The sequence below is a fragment of the Bufo bufo genome, chromosome 1 (assembly GCF_905171765.1).
Source record: "Bufo bufo chromosome 1, aBufBuf1.1, whole genome shotgun sequence".
Classification (NCBI taxonomy): Eukaryota; Metazoa; Chordata; class Amphibia; order Anura; family Bufonidae; genus Bufo; species Bufo bufo.
Window position 1 is genome coordinate 397,867,106 of NC_053389.1, and position 19,278 is coordinate 397,886,383.

Sequence of the window (19,278 nt, forward strand, 5' to 3'; positions counted from 1 at the left end):
TCTTTGTCCATGCTGAAGAAAAGCATCCCCACAACATGATGCTGCCACCACCAGGTTTCATGGTGGGGATGGTGTGTTTAGGGTGATGTGCAGTGTTAGTTTTCTGCCACACATAGCGTTTTGCATTTAGGCCAAAAAGTTCAACTGTGGTCTCATCTGACCAGAGCACCTTCCACGTTTGTTGTGTCCCCTACATGCCTTGTGGCAAAATGCAAATGAGACTTCTTATAGCTTGCTTTAAAAAATGGGTTTCTTCTTGCCACTCTTCCATAAAGGCCAAATTTGTGGAGTACACAACTGATAACTGTCTTGACTGCTTATTTAATTTTGAAAGCCATGTATAATTTTCTTTTCACTTCACACATACTTGCTACTTTGTGTTGGTCTATCACATAAAATCCCAATTAAATACATTTAAGTTTGTGGCTGTAACGTGAAAAAATTGTGGAAAAGTTCAAGCGGTACGAGTACATTTTCAAGGCATTGTATATACACAAAAAGATAGGGATATTTGGCTTTCAGGTGATATTTATGGGAAACTTAAAAAGTTCACACTACAGTGATATTATATCATGGAAGTAGGGCATTTAAGTAGAAGCTTGCAATGGTGATTTCCTCATCTGAAACAACTTATTGAAACAAAAGCCAACAGCAGTGGTGGGTATACCCCTAACAAAAATGTAAATGTTTAAAAAACTTGTCATGTGGCCTTGAGCATCAATTACAGTTTGACATTAATGTCTTATGCTGTTCATAAGTCGACTTATTGTCTGCTAGGGTATGGCATCTCACTCTTAAAGGGCGGCACTCAGGTCATTGAGGTACTGGGGTACAGAGTTACAAGCCTCTACATTCAAGTAGTATGGGCTTGTCACTGTACCATTCACAAAGAGTAGGGCAGTTCTTTATTGACTAGACACACCTGCCCACACTGTAACACCACCACAACCAAGGGCAAACAGTGGCTGATGCATAGTGCTCTTCTTGACGTCTCCACCATCCTTGGTGGCCATAATTTCTGCTCAATGTGAATTGACTTTCATCAGTGAACAGCACTGAGGCCCACTGGTCCCTCATCCAGCATAGACACTCTCTGGCCCATGCAAGAGGATGACGCCTGTGGTCAAGTTCCCTTGCAGGTCGTCTAGCACGCAGACCACACTGATGTAAACGGTATCGAATGGTCTGATGTGACACTTGGGTGCCTCTCACCTCCCTAAAATGTGCCCGGAGTTGTGTGGCATTCATCATCCGGTTCTGCAGGGCATTGTTCACAATGAAGCAGTAATCAATATGGGATGTGGCCAAAGGACGTCCACTTCTATGCCTTTCTGTGACTCTTCCAGTCTCCCTGTATTTCTGTTGCAACCTGCTGATGACACTCTGTGACACTCTAAGCTCAGTGGCCACTTCCGTCTGAGAAAATGCTGCTTGAGTTACTAAATGGTTTTTTTTTAGCTTTGTTTATACAAAAGAAGAGAAAGGAGCTGATATCCGTGCTGCTGGGTACATCCAGTAATGTACTCACTTGGCTAACTGTAGATATGGTCCAAGACAAGTTAAATAGGGTAAATGAACAAGGCTCCGGGTCCAGATGGATTACACCCAAGAGTGCTTAAAGAGCTCAGTTCAGTCATTGCTGTGCCCCTGTTTATAATTTTTAAAGATTCTCTAGGTACTGGTACAGTGCCAAGTAATTAGCGCAAGGCAAACGTGGTGCCCATATTCAAAAAGGGATCACTGTCCTTCACAGGTAATTATAGACCAGTTAGTTTAAATTCTGTTGTGGGAAAAATGTTTGAAGGGCTCTTACAGGAGTATGTGACTATAAATAATATTGTAAGTGATAACCAACATGGGTTTACCAAGGACAGAAGTTGTCAGACTAACCTGATTTGTTTTTATGAGGAGGTGAGTAGTAGCCTGGACAGAGGGGCGGCTGTGGATGTAGTGTTTCTGGATTTTGCAAAGGCTTTTGATACTGTCCCTCATAGACGCTTAATAAGTAAAGTAAGGTCTATTGGCTTGGAAAGTGTAGTTTGTAATTGGATTGAAAACTGGCTGAAGGACCGTGTCCAGAGAGTTGTGCTCAATGATTCCTATTCAGAATGGTCCCACGTTATAAGTGGTGTACCCCAAGGTTCAGTGCTGGGCCCTTTATTATTTACTTTATTAATGATATCAAGGACGAGATTAATAGCACCATTTCTATTTTTGCAGATGATACTAAGCTATGTAGAACTGTACAGTCTATGGGAGATGTCCATATACTACAAGCTGACTTGAACACTCTGAGTGCTTGGGCATCAACCTGGCAAATGTAAAGTTATGCATCTTGGTAGTAATAATCTCAGTGCTTCATATATCCTAGGTGATGTAACACTGGGAGAGTCACTTATAGAGAAGGATTTGGGTGTCCTTGTGGATGGTAGATTAAATGACAGCATACAATGTCAATCAGCTGCTTCTGAGGCGACTAAAATGATAAGGGACATGGAGGGTCTTAGTTATGAAGAAATATTAAAAGAATTGAATTTATTTAGGGTTGAGAAGAGACGTCTAAGGGGGGACAGGATTAACCACCTCCCGACCGCCTAACGCAGGGATCGCCGAGATCCCGCGCCTGCGCACTCAGTCCGTCGGCCGGCTAACGGCGCGAAAACACCACAAAGGAAGCGGTCCATCGGCGCATGCGCATTAATTACTGTGATGCCGTACAAGGAATGGGCATCGCAGTGCGCATGCGCCGGTCGACGGACTGAGTGCGCAGATGCGGGATCTCGGCGAAACAAGAAGTAAGTAGATGGGCGGTCAGAGGGAAAGAATGGGCGGGGGGAAGCGACGATAAGGCTGAGCTAGCTGGGCACCTACGAGGGTAACGCCGCCCCTGGGCACTTGCGAGCCCTCATTTGCATATGCTACTAAGATGTTTTTTGCCGGTTTTATAAGTCCAGGATTGCTCATAAAGGTAATGTTTTTATTAACTGTAAGGCTGCTAGAAAGCTATGGGAAGGGTTAAAAAGGTGAAACTTTGATGACAGACTCCCTCTAAGTTCACCTGTAAAGGTTAGAGTGCATTTTAGGTTCATCCTGAAATTTCACCCACAAGCTAATTATCCCTAACTTTGTGTCAGTAGTGTATATAGGATATGTACATATATGTGTAAATTCTTTTTCCTCCTATATCAGATATACTGATATACAAATACACAATACTACATTTATGATATTTAGCATTTATTCTGCAAATAAAAGTCAGTCATGTCAACAGCTTTTATGAAGAGGATTAGAACTTAAATATGGTCAAGTTACTTCTCTTTGAGAGGGAAAGACCCAAGGTCTTTGACACTGAAAACTATAGGAGGAAAAAATTTAAATCAAAATGAAAGAAACAGAAGCAACCTGTTAATTTTTCTAGATAAGGGCTCTTTCACACTTGCGTTGTTCTTTTCCGGCATAGAGTTCCGTCGTCGGGGCTCTATGCCGGAAGAATCCTGATCAGGATTATCCCAATGCATTCTGAATGGAGAGAAATCTGTTCAGGATGCTTCAGGATGTCTTCAGTTCAGGACCGGAACATTTTTTGGCCGGAGAAAATACCGCAGCATGCTGCGCTTTTTGCTCCGGTCAAAAATCCTGAACACTTGCCGCAAGGCCGGATCCAGAATTAACTGAATTAACAGAATTAAAGTCCTGTTTGCCATGGTAAAGTGCAGTGGGGAGCGGGGGAGCAGTATACTTACCGTCCGTGCGGCTCCCGGGGTGCTTCAGAGTGACGTCAGGGCGCCCCACGCGCATGGATGACATGTCGCATGGATCATCCATGCGGGCACCTCCGGCAAATGGAGTGCATGACGGATCCGGACAACGCAAGTGTGAAAGAGGCCTAAATCATTTATTTAAAACTTGCAGTAATTTAATGAAAGTCTATAAAAAAATCTTTGTAACCAGTACTGGCCATGCGAGGTTTGGGGTATGCTGTAATTATGGGCACAGTCAAGAAAATTGCAGGTGAATGCAACATTAGTGCCCCACCTAAAGTTACACTGTAGATTTACAAATGGTCCCTAAGACCAATAACGCCTTTTTGTTTATTTCATGTGCTAATTTTTAAAAACGTAACATTTATTAGATACATTGTTAAAATAAACAAAATAAAGAGGTTTTAAAAAATATCTGCTTTGTCACATGGTTGCTTTGTATTTTTTCCACTACAGTAGAACTATTTAACTCACAGTCTACTGTCACTAGCTAGACGATAATGAGCTGGTACTGCGCGCTAGTTATTGGCTCACCATCCTTTAAACCTTTCACTACATCAATTATTTAAATCCTAGGTGCTGCTCCATACCCTATGTGCACTAGCTGTATTAAAAAGCTCAAACACTGCCCCTGACATGTTTCACCAGTCAAAATGGCGTCCACATAAGATTACATTCACAACTAAAAAATAAAATGTCCATGAAAAACTAAAACACTATCAGTTTTTCATGGCCATTTGTTAACCATTTTGTATCCATTTTCTGGCAGTTTTTAACGGCTATTTTAAATGGATGATTTTTTTTTTTATTATTATTTAAAACCCAACCTCTGCAGTATAATGTCCCCTACAGTGGCCCCTAGCTGTAATGATGTCCCCCATAGTGGTCCTCAGCAGTAATAGTGGCCCCCAGCAGTAATAGGTGCATTTTTTTTTTGTATGCCAAAAAAAAGAATTACTCACCTTAAACATTTGCATGCGTAGAGGCAGCCACTCCTCTCTTGATGCTAAAGGACTTGCGTATGACATTTCCTTGCGCTCCCAGCAATCGTGCTGGGAGAGCATGGTGACATAATCACACTAGGAGCGCGGGTCCTTCAGCATCAAGAGAGGAGCGACTGCCTCTGCGCGTGCAGTGGATTGGGTATTTTTTTTTTTAACCCCTAACAGGCCATTCTCCACTAGTGTACCCATTTTTAATGGCTGTTAGACGGGTGCACTGCTGTCTAATGGCCATTAAAAGAAGTCCCATTGTTTCCGGGGGGGGGTGGACTATCTTGCTGAAAACAGACAAAAATAGGACATGTCTTATTGTATAGTGGCCATCAAGAAATAGCTCCATAAACGTTTTTTTTTTTTTACTGTCGTATGAATGCAGCCTAAGGCTACATGCACACGACCGTATGATTCCATCCGTTTTTTTTTGCGGATCCATTGTAAACAATGCCTAAAACGGACAGAAATAGGACATGTTCTATATTTTTTGCATGGCTACAGAACGGACATACTGATGTAGACAGCACAAGGTGTGCTTTCCGCATTATTTGCAGACCCATTGAAATGAATGGGTCCGCATCCTATCCGCAAAAAAACCGGAACAGAAACAAACAACGTTCGTGTGCATGTAGCCTAACATATATGAATACACAACGTATTGATCCTTAGAACAGATGAACTGTAAGAGCATACTGCCATTTCAAGTGCCATTGCTGTGTAAAGGATAGAAAGACAAGACTTCAGTATGCAAAAGAGTGCAAAAATCTTATAACTGAGCAGTGAAAAGACCTCATCTAGTCAGATGAATGCAGATTTCTTTTCCACCATGCTGAGTGAAGGGTTCACTGCTCTAATTGCTCAGGAGGAGTGCCCATTCTCATGAAGCTCTCTCCCTGTAACTGCCACAGTTTCTAACAGAACATATGGCTGGTGACAGTTGATTTAAACTGAGCACGTTTGACCAGCTCAGTGAGATGGACAAAAAAGAAGGAAAAGGACAAACAGCAGGTGGCGCTTTACAGATTTATTTTATTGAATAGCTCACTGGCTTTACAGGGAACCCTGTCAATAAGCCATTTGAGAAGGCAGCGGCGCTCCTGTGAACTCACCAAGCACAGCGCTGTACATTGTATAGCGGCATACGCTTGGTATCGCGCTCAGCCTCGTTCACTTCAGTGGGGCTGATCAGCGCCATGTGACAGATTAATGTGTTGTCACTGACCTAGCAAAAGTTGTGAGATGGCTGCGGAGCTCACAGGCCTTCTCAAAAAGCTGATCAGTGGGGGTCCCAGGTATTAGACCCCCACTATCAGATACTGAAGACGTATCCTGAGGATAAAGCCATACAGTGAAGGCAATGACAATATTAAAACATCTTTTGCCTTCTCTATGGGTAGCCAGGCAGTGGGCTCCCAGCAGATGCACGACTTCTGTATATCTGCGGCACATTTCTCAACGTCCTTGCAGAGTTGAATGTAAACTGCCCTTCCAGATCCAAACATTGTCTACAACCATCGCTGCGAGTTCCTGATTGTGTAAGGATACATTTTATACTTCCTTTTTAACTTGGATTTGGAGCCTTCCTGTAATGGTCCCCTCCTCACTAACAACACGTTTTATGTTCCCAATGCTGCTGTTGTCCTTTGTGTTATTGCCCTATGCATTAAAGAGATAATTGCATAGACAGAAGAAAAGGTCACCACTCGCACTTATGTCTAATTTCCTTTGCCTGTGTAATTATATTTGTAGCCTTGTACAGAGAGCAAGCCAGTGCTCAACAGCTGATGACATTTTTCTAACTTGTAGTCTCCCTTTATCAGTAACACAATTTTTCAGTGCTTACTATAGTAGTTATATAAATATATATGTAACATACTAAAGAACTGTGATACTAATAATTATAATATAATACTCCATTAGAATCTGAAGTTTAGAGTTTATTTGTGAGCATGCAGAAACTACACATTTGCTTGAAGAGCTTGAGGAGACTGTTAGCCCTAAACACACATTTGTATATATGTATATTGTGGGGTTTCGCTCTGGTAGACAGGATTAGCGGACGCAGTATAGAGGCAACAACAAGTTCTTTGGATCAAACAGTTCAGTGTTTTATTCACACTTTAGGCAAGTGACAAAACAAGCAGTCATAAACAAGCAAAAAGTCACCTTGCGGTGTTGGTGGTAATTCACACCATGCGGCAATTCTGCCTCAGAGTCTTTCAGCATAGCAGCACCAACCTATTTTCACACCAAACAGGTAGCCAGCCTTCATCCAGACACAAGGCTCCCAGATCCCAACATAGAGACCTGGCTTCTGAACTCAGCTGCCTATTTTAAGGACAGCCAGGTGCTGCCAAAATCTGGTCCGGCACTTGAAATCCGGTCCGGTATTTGACCTCACCTGGCTGTAAATCAGCCCAGCAGCACATGCTGGGAGGAAAACGCCTGTTTTCCCCAGACCAAACCTCTCACTGTGTCAAAATATATAAATTGCTAAAGGTGGCCATGAGTGTAAAGTGTCAAATCATAGCATTTCCACAATTTGTCAGTTGTCTACTTTCAGAAAATATATGGTTATGCGGGTATATTTTCTTTGTTTTATAATTCAGGTTTAATTTGTGCACAGGGTCAGGCATTGCATTGTCACTGCCTGGCCCTGTCAAACGAACTGGGACGGACTGGGAATTTAAAGTGGCCCTATTTTGTAGACCGGTCCAAAATAACAGGTGCGGGCTACACAAATAGGCTGGGTCAACAATACTATAGTGGAAAATACCATCCCAGCAGAACCAAATAATACAGTGTAGCACAATATACTGCCTCAAAATGTGTCCCTCTGTGGTGGTCATCAATAGCTACCATCTTCTGTTGTCATCCTTCAGTTGTCTATGGAGCAGGGGGGTTAGGAGGTAAGGTGCGGGCCACAGCAGTTCAACACAGGAGGGTATGTGCAGTCGCTGGTTGGGTACATGAGTACCTGATCCTCACAGCGTTAATTACTGTTCAGAGCTCATTATGTACCCGTTCAGTGGCAGAGAGAACTTGGGTGGCCCCATGGGAATTTCATTGTAGGGTATGTGGCCACAGCCCCTGCAATCAAAGCACTGTGGGAGGGATTGGCCACAGAAATGAGTGGAGATTGGGTGCAACAATAGTATTGGTGATGCACCAATTGCACAAAGGACTAATTTGCATATTGACCCTTTCCGGACCTCCGCTGTCCATGTCCGAGATAATCCATCCCACCTCACAGGTGTGGCATACCAAGGTGCAGTTTGATCACACAGCACAATGCCACAGATGTTGCAACGTTTGAGGGAGCCTGCAATTGGCATGCTGACTGCAGGAATGTCTACCAGAGCTGTTGCCCGTGCAATGAATCTTCATTTCTCTACCATAAGCCATCTCCAAAGGTGTTTCAGAGAATTTGGCAGTACGTCCAACCGGCTTACAACCGCAGACCACGTGTAACCACACCAGCCCAGAACCTCCACATCCAGCATGTTCACCTCCATGATAGTCTGAGACCAGCCACCCAGACAGTTGCAGCAACAATCGGTTTGCATAACCAAAAATTTTTGCACAAACTGTCAGAAATCGTCTCAGGGAAGCTCATCTGCATGCTCGTCCTCCTCATCGGGGTCTGGACCTGACTGCAGTGGGGAAATGCTCACATTCGATGGCGTCTGGCACGTTGGAGAGGCTTTCTGTTCACTGTTCAGGGCAGATAGCAGACAGCGTGTGTGGCGTCGTGTGGGTGAGCGGTTTGCTGACATCAACTTTGTGGATCGAGTGCCCCCATGGTGGCTGTGGGGTTATGGTATGGACAACAAACACAGGTGCATTTTATTGATGGCATTTATAATGCACAGAGATACCGTTACGAGATCCTGAGGCGCATTGTTGTGCCATTCATCCACGATCATCACCTCATGTTGCAGCATGATAATGCATGGCCCCATATTACAAGGATCTGTACACAATTCCTGGAAGCTGAAAACATCCCAGTTCTTGCATGGCCAGCATACTCACCGGACATGTCACCCATTGAGCATGTTTGGGATGCTCTGGATCGGCATATATGACAGCGTGTTCCAGTTCCTGCCAATATTCTGCAACTTCGCACAGCTATTGAAGAGGAGTAGACCAACATTCCACAGGCCATAATCAACAACCTGATCAACTCTATGCGACGGAGATATGTTGCACTGCGTGAGGCAAATGATACTGACTGGTTTTCCCCCCCCCCCCCCCCCCCTTCCTTCCCCTTTCCCTTTCCCCAGTAAGACAAAACTGTACACATTTCAGAGTGGTCTTTTATTGTGGGCAGTCTAAGGCCCACCTGTGCAATATTCATGCTGTCTAATCAGCACCTTGATATGCCACACCTGTGAGGTGGGATGGATTATCTCGGCAAAGGAGAAGTGCTCACTAACACAGATTTAGACAGATTTGTGAACAATATTTGAGAGTAATGGGTCTGTAGAAAATGTTTCAGATCTTTGAGTTTAGCTCATGCAAAATGGGAGTAAAACCGAAAGTGTTGCGTTTATATTTTTGTTAAGTGTATATAAATGGATATAAAAGTAGTATACTATAAAAGTAACAATGGTTGCGAGAGTCATCAACAGTGCATAATATAAGGATATTGGCAATCTGATAATATATACGGACCAATCCTGCAAAAATCTTAGCCAAAACTCCAAGGAGACCATAGCAAGAAAAAGACTCACCCAAGCAAAGTGTGTACACCAGGATGGCGCTACCCCAACGCGCGTTTCTGCGTGCCTTCGCCCCCGGGGGATGTGCAGCAGAAGTCTAGTGTTTAAAGATGGCGCCTGCTCTCGAGTACTGTTGGCGCCATAACCGCTGTTTTATACAGCAGAGGCCCAGGGGTAATGTCTGCGATTGGTGATCATGCAGATCGGGGACAATTAACCCCTCAGATGCAGTGATCAAAAGTGACTATGGTATCTGGGAGTGCTAAAACCATGAGCTGCACGCATGTACAAGGCTGTACAAGGCTTACAGGCCTATTACTAGCATATTCCAATGCAGTCCTGTAGGTGGCAGCACTGCATTGGAATATACTGAAATCAGTATTCTTTATAACATAGATATGCAATACAATATTCAAGATGTAATCCAATGTCACCATGTTTAACCACCTCCGGACCGCCTAACGCAGGATTGCGTTCCGGAGGTGGCAGCGCTGCGCAGAGTCACGCATATACGCGTCATCTCGCGAGACGCGAGATTTCGCTCCAAGCCGGCCCGCGCATGCGCATCGCGGGCCGGCAAAATTCAAAGAACAAGTTCGTCACCAGCCTGCCAGCAACGATCATTGGCTGGCAGGCTGGCGATTTTCAAAAAATCCAATCCAAAGTCATATAACAGATCATATTAGTAAATATGATCTGTTATATGGCTTGTCTGCTCCTGTGCTGGTCCTTTTCGTCGGTTGGATCCAGCACAGGAGCAGACTGAACTGTGAGTACACCAACACTACACCTTAGCCCCAGATCACCCACCTGCACCCCAATTAACCCTTTGATCACCCCTTTGATCGCCCCTGTCAATCACTAGTGAAAGGAAAAAAAGTGATCAGTGTAAACTGTCACTTTTTTTTTTTCACTGGTATTGGCTGTTAGGTTTTAGGGATAGTTTAGGCCCCTTGGTTAGGTAGTTAGCGTCAGTTAGCGCCCACCCCACCGCACCGCAGTCACTTTTATTCGCTGTTTAGCGTATCGCTAATCAGCATTTGTACTTTTATAGTATCTGTAAGTGATCAAAACTGATCACGGTCAGATCTATAATAGTATTAGTGTCACCTTAGCTCGCCCTCCACCCAAAACGCAGTGTTTGCCCGATCAGGCCTGATCGGTCGCCCACACGTGCGTTCACCCACGCCCGCCCCACCGCAGTGACAAAAAATTATTATTTTTTGATCACTGCACATTCATTTTACACGCACTGCGGCGATAAAAAAATCAGTTTTGATATTTTTTATCAACCGCAGCAGCCTCCGGTACTTCGCTAGCCTCCCCTTTGTAAGACAGGTTTGCTTTTTTTCTTGGGTAGTCTCAGGGAATACCCCTAAATTTAGTAGTCCAAAATGTCAAACAGGGGGTATTCTTCTGAAGAGGCCTACAGGATTCTGACCCAGTCGGATGAGGAGTGGGAACCCTCATCTGACGAATCTAGCGGGTCAGAATATGAACCTGTGGAAAGCAGTGGCTCTCTGACCCAAAGTTCGGACGAGGAGGTGGAGGTCCCTGGCAGCACCAGGCGTACCCGGCCCCATGTCGCTAGACCACAGGTTACGCAGGATCCGCTTCAAGAGCAGCAGAGTGGGGCTGTCGCTGCCGGATCACGTGGTGAGGCATACACCAGCAGCGCAGCCCTTCCTGGACCTAGTACCAGCACTGCCGTACAACCTGGTGAAGTAGCGAGCACCAGAAGGGCAGTTGAAGCTGGTACGGTGGCACGTGCAATAGTTACCCCGTCGCAGCCACCGCAAAGACGGGCCCGTAGAGCCCCTAGAGTCCCTGAGGTGCTGGCAAATCCTGATTGGCAGTCACCAACTTCAGCCGCACCAGTAGTTCCCCCTTTCACCGCCCAGTCTGGAGTTCGGGTTGAGACGGCTCAAATCGGTTCGGCCCTGGGATTTTTTGAGCTGTTCTTGACTGCGGAGCTCTTGGACTTAGTCGTGGCAGAGACCAACCAGTATGCCACACAATTTATAACCGCTAACCCGGGAAGCTATTATGCCCAGCCTTTCCGGTGGAAACCAGTCCAAGTTTCCGAGCTTAAAATTTTTTTGGGCCTTCTCCTCAACATGGGCCTGACAAAAAAGCATGAATTGCGGTCATATTGGTCAACGCACCCAATTCATCACATGCCCATGTTCTCTGCTGCTATGTCCAGGACACGATTTGAGACCATCCTACGTTTTCTGCATTTTAGCGACAATACCACCTCCCGTCCCAGAGGCCACCCTGCTTTTGACCGGCTCCACAAAATTCGGCCCCTCATAGACCATTTCAACCTGAAATTTGCAGATTTGTATACCCCTGAGCAAAACATCTGCGTAGACGAGTCCCTAATACATTTTACCGGGCGCCTTGGCTTCAAACAATACATCCCAAGCAAGCGTGCCCGGTATGGGGTCAAATTGTATAAGCTCTGTGAAAGGGCCACAGGCTATACCCACAAATTTCGGATCTATGAGGGAAAAGATCAGACCCTGGAGCCGGTCGGTTGCCCTGACTACCTGGGGAGCAGTGGGAAGACAGTCTGGGACTTGGTGTCACCCTTATTCGGCAAGGGGTACCATCTTTATGTGGACAATTTCTACACAAGTGTGGCCCTCTTTAGGCATTTGTTTCTAGAACGGATTTGCGCCTGTGGCACCATGCGAACTAGTCGCGTGGGCTTCCCCCAACGGCTTGTAACCACCCGTCTTGCAAGGGGGCAGAGGGCTGCCTTGTGTAACGAAGAACTGCTCGCGGTGAAATGGAGAGACAAGCGTGACGTTTACATGCTCTCCTCCATTCACGCAGACACGACAATCCAAATTGAGCGAGCAACCCGTGTCATTGAAAAGCCCCTCTGTGTCCACGACTATAATGCGCTCATGGGAGGGGTGGACTTCAATGACCAGATGTTGTCTCCGTATTTAGTTTCCCGCAGAACCAGACGCTGGTATAAGAAGGTGTCTGTATATTTAATTCAATTGGCGCTCTACAATAGTTTTGTTCTCTACAGTAAGGCTGGGAGAACAGGATCCTTCCTCAAATTCCAGGAAGAGATCATCGAGAACCTCCTTTACCCAGGAGGTTCCGTGGCCCCATCCACCAGTGTAGTTAGCCGTCTACACGAGCGACATTTCCCCAGTGTCGTTCCTGGTACCTCAACCCAACCGTCACCCCGAAAAAGATGTCGTGTCTGTAGCAGGAGTGGAATAAGGCGTGACACCCGCTATTTCTGTCCTGACTGTGCTGACCACCCTGCCCTATGCTATGGAGAGTGTTTCCGGAAGTACCACACACAGGTACACTTAGCATAGGGATCACATCTCACCAGGACAGGCACACAGGGCTATTAGGGCCCATTCACTCACAGCTGCTGCAAACCTCTCCTTTCACCTGGGATAAAGTGCATAATGTACTTCGCCACATCTTTGGGCGATTTGCGCTTTGCACATTGTCCCATGGGGAAGGAGAGGTTTGTTCTATAAAAGGTAAAAAAAACTAAACAAAAAAAAAAATACCGGTAAGTAAAAAAGTTAAATGTTCAGTTAAAAAAGTTTAAAAAAAGTTTCTATGTTCTGTTCAACAGTTAATAAAGTTATTGCTTTGCGGCCTGGTTTTTTCTTTTTTGTTTTGTTTTTTTTACCTTTCAGGTGGACCAACCGATCGACTAGCTGCAGCACTGATGTGCATTCGGACAGAAGCATTGCGCTGCTGTCAGATTACACGCAAGTCGGTGTATGCGGCGCTGCAAGACGAGATTTCTCCTCTGCAGTAAAAGATACGTTTGCCGAGGCATATGAGCTGAGGAGGTGGCGGTGTTCATATACTTTGGCAAACACTTTGTATATATAAAAAAAAAAATCCCGGCAATGATTTATTCATCCACATCGATTGATGTGAATGGAGAAATCTGGTTTGCCAGGGCATACGAGCTGAAGTGGGTATGGATGTTGGGCGGAGCTCCTATGTCCTGGCAGACGCCTTTCCCCTCCTTTTTCTTTTTTTGGCAGAGATTTTTTCATCCACATTGATCGATGCGAATGAAGAAATCTGTGCCGTTCATTTTTTTCTTTCAGCCCAGAGGCTGAACGGAAAAAAAAAATCTCATTACCCGTATGCTCAATATAAGGAGAATAGCAGAAACTCCTAATGCTGGGCATACATGTAATGATTGCGGAGACCCTCAAATGCCAGGGCAGTACAAACACCCCACAAATAACACCATTTTGGAAAGAAGACACCCCAAGGTATTCGCTGAGGGGCATATTGAGTCCATGAAAGATTGAAATTTTTGTCCCAAGTTAGCGGAAAGGGAGACTTTGTGAGAACAAAATCAAAAAAATCAATTTCCGCTAACTTGTGCCAAATTTTTTTTTTTTCAATGAACTCGCCATGCCCCTCATTGAATACCTTGGGGTGTCTTCTTTCCAAAATGGGGTCACGTGGGGTATTTATACTGCCCTGGCATTTTAGGGGCCCCAAAGCGTGAGAAGAAGTCTGGTATCCAAATGTCTAAAAATGCCCTCCTAAAAGGAATTTGGGCACCTTTGCCCACCTAGGCTGCAAAAAAGTGTCACACATGTGGTATCTCCGTATTCAGCAGAAGTTGGGGAATATGTTTTGGGGTGTCATTTTACATATACCCATGCTGGGTGAGATAAATATCTTGGTCAAATGCCAACTTTGTATAAAAAAAATGGGAAAAGTTGTCTTTTGCCAAGATATTTCTCTCACCCAGCATGGGTATATGTAAAAAGACACCCCAAAACACATTCCCCACCTTCTCCTGAGTACGGAGATACCAGATGTGTGACACTTTTTTGCAGCCTAGGTGGGCAAAGGGGCCCACATTCCAAAGAGCACCTTTCGGATTTCACAGGTCATTTACCTACTTACCAGACATTAGGGCCCCTGGAAAATGCCAGGGCAGTATAACTACCCCACAAGTGACCCCATTTTGGAAAGAAGACACCCCAAGGTATTCCGTGAGGGGCATGGCAAGTTCCTAGAATTTTTTATTTTTTGTCACAAGTTAGTGGAAAATGATGATTTTTTTTTTTTTTTTTTTTTTCATACAAAGTCTCATATTCCACTAACTTGTGACAAAAAATAAAAATTTCCATGAACTCACTATGCCTATCAGCGAATACCTTGGGGTCTCTTCTTTCCAAAATGGGGTCACTTGTGGGGTAGTTATACTGCCCTGGCATTCTAGGGGCCCAAATGTGTGGTAAGGAGTTTGAAATCAAATTCAGCAAAAAATGACCTATGAAATCCAAAAGGTGCTCTTTGGAATGTGGGCCCCTTTGCCCACCTAGGCTGCAAAAAAGTGTCACACATCTGGTATCCCCGTACTCAGGAGAAGTTGAGGAATGTGTTTTGGGGTGTCTTTTTACATATACCCATGCTGGGTGAGATAAATATCTTGGTCAAATGCCAACTTTGTATAAAAAAATGGGAAAAGTTGTCTTTTGCCAAGATATTTCTCTCACCCAGCATGGGTATATGTAAAATGACACCCCAAAACACATTCCCCACCTTCTCCTGAGTACGGAGATACCAGATGTGTGACACTTTTTTGCAGCCTAGGTGGGCAAAGGGGCCCATATTCCAAAGAGCACCTTTCGGATTTGACAGGTCATTTTTTTCAGAATTTGATTTCAAACTCCTTACCACACATTTGGGCCCCTAGAATGCCAGGGCAGTATAACTACCCCACAAGTGACCCCATTTTGGAAAGAAGACACCCCAAGGTATTCCGTGAGGGGCATGGCAAGTTCCTAGAATTTTTTATTTTTTGTCACAAGTTAGTGGAAAATGATGATTTTTTTTTTTTTTTTTTTTTTTTTCATACAAAGTCTCATATTCCACTAACTTGTGACAAAAAATAAAAATTTCCATGAACTCACTATGCCCATCAGCGAATACCTTGGGGTGTCTTCTTTCCAAAATGGGGTCACTTGTGGGGTAGTTATACTGCCCTGGCATTCTAGGGGCCCAAATGTGTGGTAAGGAGTTTGAAATCAAATTCTGAAAAAAATGACCTGTCAAATCCGAAAGGTGCTCTTTGGAATATGGGCCCCTTTGCCCACCTAGGCTGCAAAAAAGTGTCACACATCTGGTATCTCCGTACTCAGGAGAAGGTGGGGAATGTGTTTTGGGGTGTCATTTTACATATACCCATGCTGGGTGAGAGAAATATCTTGGCAAAAGACAACTTTTCCCATTTTTTTATACAAAGTTGGCATTTGACCAAGATATTTATCTCACCCAGCATGGGTATATGTAAAAAGACACCCCAAAACACATTCCTCAACTTCTCCTGAGTACGGGGATACCAGATGTGTGACACTTTTTTGCAGCCTAGGTGGGCAAAGGGGCCCACATTCCAAAGAGCACCTTTTGGATTTCATAGGTCATTTTTTACTGAATTTGATTTCAAACTCCTTACCACACATTTGGGCCCCTAGAATGCCAGGGCAGTATAACTACCCCACAAGTGACCCCATTTTGGAAAGAAGAGACCCCAAGGTATTCGCTGATGGGCATAGTGAGTTCATGGAAGTTTTTATTTTTTGTCACAAGTTAGTGGAATATGAGACTTTGTATGAAAAAAAAAAAAAAATCATAATTTTCCACTAACTTGTGACAAAAAATAAAAAATTCTAGGAACTCGCCATGCCCCTCACGGAATACCTTGGGGTGTCTTCTTTCCAAAATGGGGTCACTTGTGGGGTAGTTATACTGCCCTGTCATTCTAGGGGCCCAAATGTGTGGTAAGGAGTTTGAAATCAAATTCTGAAAAAAATGACCTGTCAAATCCGAAAGGTGCTCTTTGGAATATGGGCCCCTTTGCCCACCTAGGCTGCAAAAAAGTGTCACACATCTGGTATCTCCGTACTCAGGAGAAGGTGGGGAATGTGTTTTGGGGTGTCATTTTATATATACCCATGCTGGGTGAGATAAATATCTTGGTCAAATGCCAACTTTGTATAAAAAAATGGGAAAAGTTGTCTTTTGCCAAGATATTTCTCTCACCCAGCATGGGTATATATAAAATGACACCCCAAAACACATTCCCCACCTTCTCCTGAGTACGGAGATACCAGATGTGTGACACTTTTTTGCAGCCTAGGTGGGCAAAGGGGCCCATATTCCAAAGAGCACCTTTCGGATTTGACAGGTCATTTTTTTCAGAATTTGATTTCAAACTCCTTACCACACATTTGGGCCCCTAGAATGCCAGGGCAGTATAACTACCCCACAAGTGACCCCATTTTGGAAAGAAGAGACCCCAAGGTATTTCGTTATGGGCATAGTGAGTTCATAGAAGTTTTTATTTTTTGTCACAAGTTAGTGGAATATGAGACTTTGTAAGAAAAAAAAAAAAAAATCATCATTTTCCGCTAACTTGTGACAAAAAATAAAAAGTTCTATGAACTCACTATGCCCATCAGCGAATACCTTAGGGTGTGTACTTTCCGAAATGGGGTCATTTGTGGGGTGTTTGTACTGTCTGGCCATTGTAGAACCTCAGGAAACATGACAGGTGCTCAGAAAGTCAGAGCTGCTTCAAAAAGCGGAAATTCACATTTTTGTACCATAGTTTGTAAACGCTATAACTTTTACCCAAACCATTTTTTTTTTACCCAAACATTTTTTTTTTATCAAAGACATGTAGAACTATAAATTTAGAGCAAAATTTCTATATGGATGTCGTTTTTTTTGCAAAATTTTACAACTGAAAGTGAAAAATGTCATTTTTTTGCAAAAAAATCGTTAAATTTCGATTAATAACAAAAAAAGTAAAAATGTCAGCAGCAATGAAATACCACCAAATGAAAGCTCTATTAGTGAGAAGAAAAGGAGGTAAAATTCATTTGGGTGGTAAGTTGCATGACCGAGCAATAAACGGTGAAAGTAGTGTAGGTCAGAAGTGTAAAAAGTGGCCTGGTCTTTCAGGGTGTTTAAGCACTGGGGGCTGAGGTGGTTAAATCACCTAGGGTGACTAAAAAAGTTAAAATGTAAAAAAAAAAAAGTTTAAAAAATTAAAATCACACTCCTGTTCTCTAGAATAAAAAATAATTACATAAAAAGCAGAGAAATTGTGATTTGGAAAATTGCTGATTTTTCGAAATTTTCTGTAAATTTAGGATTTTTTAATTAAGTAACTAGGTGAATTATATCGACTCAAATTTACCACCATCATAAAGCACAATGTGTCACGAGAAAACATTCTCAGAATGGCTTAGATAAGTGCTTCAAAGTTATTTCTACATAAAGTGGCACTTCATATTTTAAAAAAAAACACCTGGTCCTTAAGGTGAAAATGGCAAGTCCTTGAGGGTTTCAAACACAACATTTTTTTTTAAAAAGTAGTATCGTCGTAATCATACTGACCTCGAGAATGAAGGTAACAGGTCAGTTTTACCGTGTAGGGAACACCTTAAATGCAAAACCCATAAGGGTAGGGCTACACAACAACATTTGTTGTGCGAAATTAAGATGCACAACAAAAGTGTACAACTACAGTGCAACATGTTGCACAATATGTAATGTCACTGCGACGCGACAGTTGCACAAAAATCCTTGGATGGTTTTCTATGCAACTGTCATGTCGCAGCGTCTCACATGTCATAGTGCGACACCATAGACTATCATTACAAAAAATGTTGTGCAACGTGACTGCAATAAATGTCGTTGTGTAGCCATAGCCTAAAACTGTGGCGGAATTGCAGTTTTTTATTCCAATTCCACCACATTTAGAATTTTTTTAAGCTTCCCACTATATTGTATGCAATAAAAAAGGGTGCCATTAAAAAGTACAACTTGTCCTGCAAAAAACAAGCCCCCATAAGGCTATGTGAATGGAAAAATAAAAAAAATTATGGCTTCGGAAAGGCAGGGAGTGGAAAACTAAACCGCAGAAAATCGCAGGGTTAAGAAAAAGTATCATGCTTCAGGAACAGAGCCTCAGATCGACAGAAAAAAACAACGTTTTAATCAGGTGAACCACAGTTATGCACACAGATGGATAGGGAGGTCGCTGGTGACAGATTCCCTTTTAATGGCATAACTAGAACAACTCATTCATGAATCATGTAGCAACCAGACTGGCAGGGGAATGAATGGCCTAATGGCCTAGAGCCATTAATGTTAAAGTACTCGTAATGTCGGAGAGCCTTCTGTGGTCATAGTAGGCTTTGAGGATATAACCAAGTCCATTTGTTTACAATGCTTATTAATGTATGTCTATAATACAGTATAGATTAATTTATAATGTTTGTCTGTGGATGAAGATTGCAGTGTTTTAGTAATGTATTCCTCTGAAGTATATGGAAAAAAAAAACAGTGGGGTAAAACATAGCTAGAGGTCTTTCTAGGTTAATAAAATAAACTGAGGCAGTGACACAGATGCTGTGTTGTAACAGATGATCAGTGCTGAAAAGACAGACTTGGTCAATCCAAATTGAGTTTTAACCCTAGTTTTTATTTTGGTTTCAGAAAGAACTCTTTCCTTAAACAAATCTCTGTTCTATAGCAATGCAATGGAATTACTTACTAAGTGTCTGGATTCCCTAGACCTATAAATGAGCCAAAATCAGACTAACCAGAGCCTAAAATGTATTTCTCTGCATAAAACAGTTCATAAAAGTGCAGCATTCCTTTTCTAGTCTAAATTCGTCCAAAACTGGCACGCAATCATCTACTTACAGTATTTTCCTAGTGTAATTCTACAGTACTTTTTATCAGGGAAGTCCTTTCATC

At 43.3% G+C, this 19,278-nt stretch overlaps 1 protein-coding gene across 2 annotated transcripts in view; it reads left to right on the forward strand.

Annotated features, from left to right (window-relative positions):
- ARHGAP26 (Rho GTPase activating protein 26) overlaps positions 1-19,278 on the forward strand; it is a 608,947-nt gene that overhangs the window by 587,358 nt on the left and 2,311 nt on the right. The window lies entirely within an intron of this gene.